Below are 10,539 nucleotides of genomic sequence, written 5' to 3' on the forward strand. Positions count from 1 at the left end.
GCAGCAATAGAATAAGCTTTTGAATGATTATTTGACATCCTTGACTGAGCAATTCCTTTTGTGCTAATATCTGAAACAAGGCTAGCCGATCCCAAGCATACATTGATTTACCTGGAAACTAGGGCAGCTGACCCCTGAAACATTGATTTATTTTGAAACTATGGCAGCGTATCCTAAGGACAAGTGGATTCATTAATTGAAATAAGGACCCTACACCCAAGTGCATTTCCCTAACAGAGTAACCAATTTCCAAACTTTGGTTTCACACCTTATTACTACTTGAAGTGGCTCGGATCATCGTATCCGCTACAACTTAGATTCTTACATTCTAAGCAAGCCACCCATAACGACCTACTTATCTTATCATATAATAAAGCATAATTAGTAAAATATTCAACCCGAACCCATGGGTAATGGGGACACCTGTCATACACAACGAAAACCTATGTAGCTGTAAATGTAAATCGATATTCATACAACCATAAAATACATAATACCAGAGTCAACTACATATCCAAAAAACTGTGTTTATATACAATATCCCAAAAATACAAATAAATACATATCTAGGAACCCATAGAGTAAATTTCCTGTACCTAGATAAAAAAACTTACCCTCTTAGCGAGGTAGTATCACACTATCTCAACGGCGACCTCGATCCGCCGGTTTTTCTGAGTTTCCTGAAAATTTTTAATGTTGGGGGTGAGACACCTCTCAGTAAGAGAAAATAAACTAAATACATCTTTGTGGCAACATGAATATTTGGTGCTGTTATACATATACAGTACATTTCATATACTAGAAAACATTCATCATAATATAATTGATTAAGCATTTACTTTTATAACTTCTAATAAATCGTACTGTACATGAAATGTCTAATATAACTGATAATACTATAACTTACCCAGGATGTATAGTTAGCTAATGTCATATATTACCCCCCATGACGGGTTGTGCAGCCCGAAGGCAAGACTCGACAATAGCTGGCCGACCACTACTGAGTCAAAAATGTCTGTAAGTACAATGGGCCCCACCACACCCTGGTCCAAACTGCCAGGTGGACGTCTACAACTCTACACTAAAAGTCACATCGACTATCCATCTCCCACCCCCTCTACTTGCAGGGGCGGTTAGCACAAGTCTGAACATAATAAACTGATCTATATAGCTACGGTACCGTGCTCCTATAACTGAACTGAACTATCATTCGGGTTCTGATAACATATAATACATGATAATATACTTGTCTAACATAAATAGATTGATAGCATTTTCTGTAATAACATATATACATACATACATACATACATACGACCTTGTGCCGATTTCTTTCATATATGTGGCCTTACGCCGAACATCTCATAAATACGGCCTTACACCGAAATCATACATAAAACACGGCCTTGCGCCGACTATCAATCACGACCTTATGCCGAACATTTCATAAATATTATTTTGAATAAATAATTCATTTATCATGTATTTTGAAACTATAATATACTGTAATATTCCATCATTTCTAAAAACATACTTTATTCATAATATTGCCATAACATAATACTTTCCATGTAAAATAATATTCATGCCACACAATGCTAAATAAAACCATACCTTCTATTCTAAAATCATCTTTTTTGGCATTTCACACACACACACACACACACACACACACATATATATATATATATATATATATATATATATATATATATATATATACATTTCAACATAATAATAGTATTTTCCCAAATATGTATTTTCTCAATAATATTTGAAAATATTACATGCTTTCCTGAACATAATTCTTTTAATAATTTAATAATAATTTTCATGGAAGGATATCTACTTTAGTTTATTCCTTTACCTGATAACTGAACAGAAACCCCCTAGAGTATGCTGGTCCTACCCCCGTAGGATTCCCCATTCAATGCCCTGAAAATGACAACTCCCAGAACTAAATTTCAGTATTACTCCACGAATAGCATTTCTTAAACTACGAGAAGACCAAATTCTAAATAAATAGTCTTACTTTGATTCAGGGATGAATTTCAAACTAGTCTCACCAACGATCCACTCCAAAAGATAGGTAGAAAACTTTCCTAGGAGTGTCGTGGTGGCTTCAGATTGTCGAACTGCCGTAAATTCGGCCCAGAAACTTAGAGAGAAGGGATGAAAATCGAATAGGAGAGAGAGGAGAGGGTTTATGTGTGATAAGTAGCTGAAAAATTGCGTTTATGGCTATTTATACATTGGCCTTCGTCGACGAGCCACATCACCTCATCGACGAGGTCAAGAAGGCAACTCGTGGACGAGCTCTCCCCCTCATCGACGAAATTCATAATTGCCCAAAAAATCCTCTCAGTATCCTCTCGTTGACGAGACACGTCCTCATCGACGAGCTCCTCTTGTGCTCTCGTCAACGAATCCCCTGTGTTCGTCAACGAGGCCTATTTAAAATTCTATTATTTAAATATCCTAATTCTCTGGGTCACTACATTCTCCCCTCCTTATAAAATTTCATCCTCGAAATTTATTATTCATATAATTCATCATCCCTTAAAGCCAAAACGGTCTACTTATCTTATTACTTACCCTCACTTATGATGGAGGAATACGGAATACCGTGATTACATTCCAAGTCCTGGGAGATTACATATGTAAAATAAAAATTCTCCCAAAACTAAAATATTACCTACTAACTAAATTATTACATGTTCCTGCAAAAGAAACATTATACAATCATTACATTTCTTTGTTCGGGACTGAACCCCGAGGAACAACTGCGGGTATTTCTATTTTATCTATTCCTCGAGTTCCCAAGAAGCCTCTTCTATCACATGATTTCTCTATAGAACTTTTACCAGAGAAATCTTCTTGTTATACAATTCTTGTTCCCTTCTATCCAGTATCTGTACTGGTACCTTCTCATATACTAGTGAATCACTAAACTCTAATTCACCATAACTGATAATATGAGAAAGGTCTGGGACGTATTTTCTCAACATAGAAACGAGGAATACGTCGTTCATCCTGGATAGCACAGGCGGTAAAGCTAACCTGTAGGCAACCGGACCCACTTTCTCTAAAATCTCAAACGGACTGATGAACCTAGGGCTAAGTTTACCCTTCCTTCCAAACCTCATAACCCGTTTTAACAGAGCTATCTTCAGAAATACATGATCACCAACATCAAATTCCAAATTCCTACGGCGATTATCGACATAACTCTTCTGTCGGCTCTGAGCTGTACTAATTCTATCTTTGATGAGTCGAACCTTTTCATATGCTTGCTGCACTAATTCTGGTCACACGACGCGCTGCTCACCCATCTTGTCCCAATATAATGGAGAACGACATCTCATACCGTATAAAGTCTCAAACGGTGCCATGCCAATGCTGGACTGATAACTATTATTATACGCAAATTCTACCAGTGGCATGAACTGAGTCCAACTACCCCCAAAATCTAATACACACACTCGAAGCATATCTTTTAATATCTGTATCGTCCTCTCAGTTTGCCCATCTGGCTGAGGTTGGAATGTCATGCTAAACGATAACTGAGACCCTAAAGCTTCCTACAAGCTTCTCCAGAAATGTGACGTGAAACGCGGGTTTCGATCTGACAATATAGATACTGGCACCCCATGAGAACAAACTATCTCCTGAATGTAAATCTCTGCCAAACAGTTGAGGTAGTAGCTAGTCTTGATAGGGAGGAAATGGGGGGTCTTAGTCAACCGATCTATAATCACCCAAATTGCATTCTGGCCATGCGATGTCGACGGTAGCCCTGAGACAAAATTCATAGATATATGATCCCACTTCTACTCTAGGATAAATAGCAGCTGCAACTGACCTTCTGGCCTCTGGTGCTCGGCTTTTACCTGTTGGCATGTCAAACATTGGGCTACATGCTCGGCGATCTCTTTCTTCATACCACTCCACCAATAGAACTCCCATAGATCTCTATGCATTTTCGTACTGTGGGATGAACTGTGTACAAAGATTTGTGAGCCTCCTCTAAGATAGTCTTCCTGATGTTAGCGTCAGCAGGAACACATAATCTGGAACAGAATCGTCCGTCATCTGAAATGCAAAATTCCTGTCCCTGACCATTCTGCACTCTGTCCATCACCTCTGCTAATTCTAAATCTTCCTTCTGAGCAGCTCTAATCCACTCTTATAAAGTAGGTTGCACTACTAAAATGGCGATACATACCTGAGGATCACTCTCGCCTAATTCAATGCCGAGTTTCTCCAGATCCATCATGATCGGATACTGGATCTCCGTCACTGCCAACGCTGATTCAACAGACTTCCTGCTCAGTGCATCAGCTACCACGTTTGCTTTCCCTAGGTGATAACTGATAGTACAATCAAAATCTTTAATTAACTCTAACCACCTTCTCTATCTCATATTCAATTCCTTATAGATGAAGAAGTATTTTAAAATCTTGTGGTCGGAGAAAATATCACACTGCTCACCTACAGGTAATGCCTCCAAATCTTCAATGCATGTATCACTACAGCCAATTCAAGATCATGGGTAGGATAGTTCTTCTTATACTCTTTCAACTGTCTGGAAGCATACGCCACCACCCTGCCATGCTGCATCAATACACAGTAAAGTCCCTTCAAAGACGCATCATTATTAATGACATAACCCTAACTCCCTGATGGGATGATCAATACTGGTGTTGTGACTAGTCTCTGCTTCAATTCTTAAAAACTATGCTCACAGCTATCATCCCATTCAAATCTAACATTCTTCCTAGTCAGTCGTGTCAGAGGCCCTGATAAATCTGAGAATCCCTCAACGAAACGACGGTAATAACTAGCTAACCACAAAAAACTCCTAATCTCCTAGACGTTCCTCGGTCTAACCCAATTCACTACCGCATCAATTTTACTAGGATCCATAGAAATTTCGTCTCTTGAGATAACATGCCCCAAAAACACAACTTTATCGAGTCAGAAGTCTCATTTACTGAACTTGGCATATAACTTCTTCTCCCTGAGCATCTGCAAAACCTGCCTCAAATGTATCTCATGCTCCTCATAGCTCCTCGAATAGACCAGTACATCATTAATAAAAATAACAACAAACTGATCTAAATATGGATGAAAAATCCTATTCAACAAATCCATAAATATCGTATGAGCATTCGTCATACCAAACAGTATAGCGAAGAACTCGTAATGCCCATATCTGGTCCTGAAAGTCGTCTTCGATACATCTTCCGCTCTCACCTTCACCTGATGCTAGCCTGATCTGAGGTCGATATTAGAATACACCTGTGTACCCTGGAGTTGATCAAACAAATAATCTATATGGGGTAGAAGATACTTGTTCTTAATTGTCACTTTATTAATCTCCATGTAATCTATGCACATCCTCATAGACTCGTCCTTCTTCTTCACAAATAGTACTGGAGCTCCCCATAGAGATACACTTGGTCATATGAAACTCTTATCAAGTAAATCCTGCAACTGATCTTTCAGTTCTGCCACCTCTACTGGCATCACTCAATACGGTGCTTTAGAAATCAATGTTGTACCTAGAAGTAAATCAATAGGAAAATCTACTTCACGATCAGGTGGCAAACCTGGTAATTCATCTAGAAACACATTCGTAAATTCTTTCACTACTAGCGTATTAATAAGCTTCAATTCATTCTCTGAATTTCTTTCACAAAGACTACAAATCCCTGACAACCACTCTGGAGCAGTCTCCTCACTTGAATAGCTGAGACCATCTAAGGTAGAGATTGCACTTGTGATCCTATAAATCTGAATTCTGGTTTCCTTGAAGGTCTGAATATCACTTCTCTTGCACGACAATCAATATTGGAAAAATTAGCTACTATCCAATCCATTCTGAAAATGATATAAAACTCATTTATGTCCAGCACTACCAAATCAATAGATAGAATTCTTCCCTGAATATCAATTGGACAACCACAGAGCATTCTACTACACCTTATGGCTGACCCAGTCGGTGTAGTCACTAATAATTCGACATCCAATAACTGTGTTTCAGCCCCACACAATCTAACACACCCCATAGATACAAACGAGTGTGTGGCCCTTGAGTCAAATAATGTAATAACTTTAAGCATAAACATATTAGCCGTACCTGTCACCACGTCACCGGCTATCTTAGCATCACTCGGCATCAAAGCAAAAACCCTGGCTTAAGTCATATTCCTCTGCTGACCTCCACGTGGCACCTGATAGCTTCCTCGAACATATCTAGTAACAGGAAAAGCACCAATCTGAGCTTGACAATCCCTCATCACATGCCCTGGCTCCCTACATCGGTAGCAGATACCTCGCCAGGCACGACACTCCCTCGGGTGTCTCTTTCCACAATTCGGGCAAGCTGGAAGTGGTGGCAGACCCTAAAAACCACGATTCCTTGTATCCTACCTCCGGTCTCTGTAGTAGCCACCTCTCTTCCACGAACCATGACTAGACCCCTACTGGGAACCAAACGGCGTGGATTTCTTCCTCTGTCTCTGCTCCTCAGCCTCCAACCGCTCTCCAACTTATGCTATAGTGGCCTTATCTACCAGTTCAGCAAAATCATGTAACTTCAGTATCGACACCTACTTAAATATTTCATGCATTACCATATATTTCATGCATTGCATAGAAAAATAAATGCATACATATAGCAACATATCCCTGCACTCTAGCATCACAAGTTAGCAACATATAGCAATATATCCCTGCATTCTAGCATCACAAGTTAGCAACATGCATACATATAGCAACATATCACTTCATTCTAGCATCATAAGTTAGCAATATGCATACATATAGCAGCATATCACTACATTCTGGCATCACAAACAACAATAGAATAAGCTTTTGAATGATTATTTGACATCCTTTACTGAGCAATTCCTTTTGTGCTAATATCTGAAATTGGGCTAGCCGACCCCAGGCATTCATTTATTTACTTGGAAACTAGGGCAGCTGACCCCAGACACATTGATTTATTTTGAAACTAGGGTAGCAGATCCTAGGGACAAGTGGATTCATTCATTGAAATCAGCACCCTACACCCAAGTGCATTTCCCCAATATAGTAACCAATTTCCAAACTTTGGTTTCACACCTTATTACTACTTGAAGTGGCTCGGATCATCGTATCTGCTACAACTCAGATTCTTATATTCTAAGCAAGTCACCTATAACGACCTGCTTATTTTATCATATAATAAAGCATAATTAGTAAAATAGTCAACCCGAACCCGTGGGTAATGGGGACACCTGTCATACATAGCAGAAACCTAGGCAGTTGTAAATGTAAATCGACATTCATACAACCATAAAATACATAATACCAGAATCAACTACATATCCAAAATAATGTGTTTATATACAATCTCCCAAAAATACAAATAAATACATATCTAGGAACCTATAGCGTAAATTTCATGTTCCTAGATAAAAAACTTACCCTCATAGCAGGGTAGTATCACACTATCTCAACGGCGACCTTGATCCGTCGGTCTTTCTGGGTTTCCTGAAAATTTTGAATGTTGGGGGTGAGACACCTCTTTGTAAGGGAAAATAAACTAAATAAATTTGTGTGGAAACATGAATATTTGGTGCTATTATACATATACAGTACATTTCATATACTAGAAAACATTCATCATAACATAACTTATTAAGCATATACTTTTATAACTTCTAATAAATCATATTGTACATGAAATGTCTGATATAACTGATAATACTGTAATTTACCCAAGATGTATAGCTAGCTAATGCCATGTATTACTCCCCATGACGGGTTGTGCAGCCTGAAGGCAGGACTCGACAATAGCTGGCCGACCACTGCCGAGTCAAAAATGTCTGTAAGTACGATGGGCCCTGCCACACCCTGGTCCAAACTGTCAGGTGGATGTCTACAACTCTACACTGAAAGCCACATCGACTATCCATCTCCCACCCCCTTTACTTGCAGGGACGGTTAGCACAAGTCTGAACATAATAAACTAATCTGTATAAATACGGTACCGTGCTCTTATAACTAAACTAAACTATCATCCGAGTTTTGATAACATATAATACATGCTAATATACTTGTCTAACATAAATAGATTGATAGCATTTTTTGTAATAACATACATACATTCATACATACATACATACATACATACGACCTTGCACCAATTTCTTTCATATCTGCGGCCTTACGCCGAACATCTTATAAATACGACCTTGCACTGAAATTGTACATAAAGCATGGCCTTGTGCCAACTATAAATCACTGCCTTTCGCCGAACATTTCATAAATATTATTTTGAATAAATAATTCATTTATCATGTATTTTGAAACTATAATGTACTGCAATATTTCATCGTTTCTAAAAACATACTTTATTCGTAATATTGTCATAACAAAATATTTTCCATGTAAAATAATATTCATGTCACACAATACTGAATAAAACCATACCTTCTATTCTAAAATCATCTTTTATGGCATTTCATACACATAAATATATACATTTCAACATAATAGCAGTATCTTCCCAAATATGCATTTTCTCAATAATATTTGAAAATATTACATGCTTTCCTGAACATAATTCTTCTAATAATTTAATAATACTTTTCATGGAAAGATATTTGCTAGTTTATTCCCTTACCTGATAACTAAAAAGAAACCCCCTAAAATATGCTGGTCCTACCCCCACAGGGTTCCCCGTTCAATACCCTGAAAACGACAACTCTCATAACTAAACTTCAATATTTCTCCGTAAATAGCATTTCTTATAACTACGGGAAGACCAAATTCTAAATAAATAGTCTTACCTTGATTCAGGGATGAATTTCAAACTAATCCCACCGACGATCCACTCCAGCAGATATGCAGAGAACTTCCCCAGGAGTGTTGTGGTGGCTTCAGATCCTCTAACTGACATAAATTCGACCCAAAAACTCAGTGAGAAGGGGTGAAAACTGAAGAGCAGAGAGAGGAGAGAGAGGAGAGTGTTTCTGTTCAAAAAGTAGCTGAAAATCGCATTTAGGGTTATTTATACACCGACCTCGTCGACGAGCCATGTCACCTCGTCGACGAGGTCAAGAAGGCAACTCGTCAACGAGCTCTCCCCCTCGTCGATGAAATTCAGAGTCGCCCAAAACATCATCTCGGTATCCTCTCGTCAACGAGACACGTCCTCGTCGAGGAGTCCCTCTTGTGCTCTCATCGACGAATCCCCTGTGTTCGTCGACGAGACCCTGTTTAAAATTTCATTATTTAAATATCCTAATTCTCTAGGTCACTACATTCTGCTGTGTTGTATGGCTTCGATCATCGTATCCTCTACGGCTCAGATTCTTACATTCGAAGTAAGTCATCATTGTGTCATGTGGCTCAAATCATCGTATCTGCTGCAGCTCAGACTCTTACATTCAAAGCAAGCCTTCATTGTGTCATGTGGCTTGGATCCTCGGATTCTTACATTCGAAGCAAGCCACCATTGTGTCTTATGGCTCGAGTCATCATATCCACCATGACTCAGATTCTTACATTCGAAGCAAGATATCATTGTGTCTTGTGGATCGAATTCTCATATCCGCTACGACTCGGATTCTTACATTCGCAGCAAGCCATCATTGTGTCGTATGGCTCGGATATTCGTATCCACTACTGTTCAGATTCTTACATTCGCAGTAAGTCATCATTGTGTCGCGTGACTCGGATCATCGTATCCGCTACAGCTCAAATTCTTACATTCAAAGCAAGCTACCATTGTGTTGTATGGTTTGGATCATCGTATCCACTATTGCTTGGATTCTTACATTCGAAGCAAGCCACCATTGTGTCGTATGGCTCAGATCATCGTATCCGCTACAGCTTGGATTCTTATAGTCGTAGCAAGCCATCATTGTGTTGTATGGTTCGGATCATCGTATCCGGTACGACTTGTATTCTTACGTTCAAAGCAAGCCACCATTGTGTCATATGACTTAGATCATCGTATCCGCTGCGACTCGAATTCTTAGATTCGCAGCAAGTCATCATCGTGTCGTATGGCTCAGATCATCGTATCCGCTATGGCTCAGATTCTTGCATTTGAAGCAAGTCATCATTGTGTCGTGTGGCTCAGATCCTCGTATCCGCCTCGGCCTGGATTCTTACATTCAGTGTCAGTCAACGCTGCATACTCCCACCTAGATTCTTACATTCAGTGCAAATCATCCATAATTTGTAGAAACAAACAACACTTGATTAACTTAAAAGCCATAGGTAGTTTTATGACCTGACTAAAATAGGTGTCTTTTATCTTTGCAGGCTTGTTGCTACAAAAATGTAAGAGAGTTCCTGCCGTTACATTGAAGCAACAAAGCCTACAAAGAGGGGCAGCTGTAGACACCCTATTTTTGTCCGAACCAAATATAACAAAGGGGTTATTATTATTATTATTATTATTATTATTATTATTATTATTAGGGTTTTGGGGAAGAAAAGTTTATAAAAAGGGGGGCTTACTCTCATTCTCACACGGCT

Source organism: Malania oleifera, chromosome 2, assembly GCF_029873635.1.
Source record: "Malania oleifera isolate guangnan ecotype guangnan chromosome 2, ASM2987363v1, whole genome shotgun sequence".
Classification (NCBI taxonomy): Eukaryota; Viridiplantae; Streptophyta; class Magnoliopsida; order Santalales; family Ximeniaceae; genus Malania; species Malania oleifera.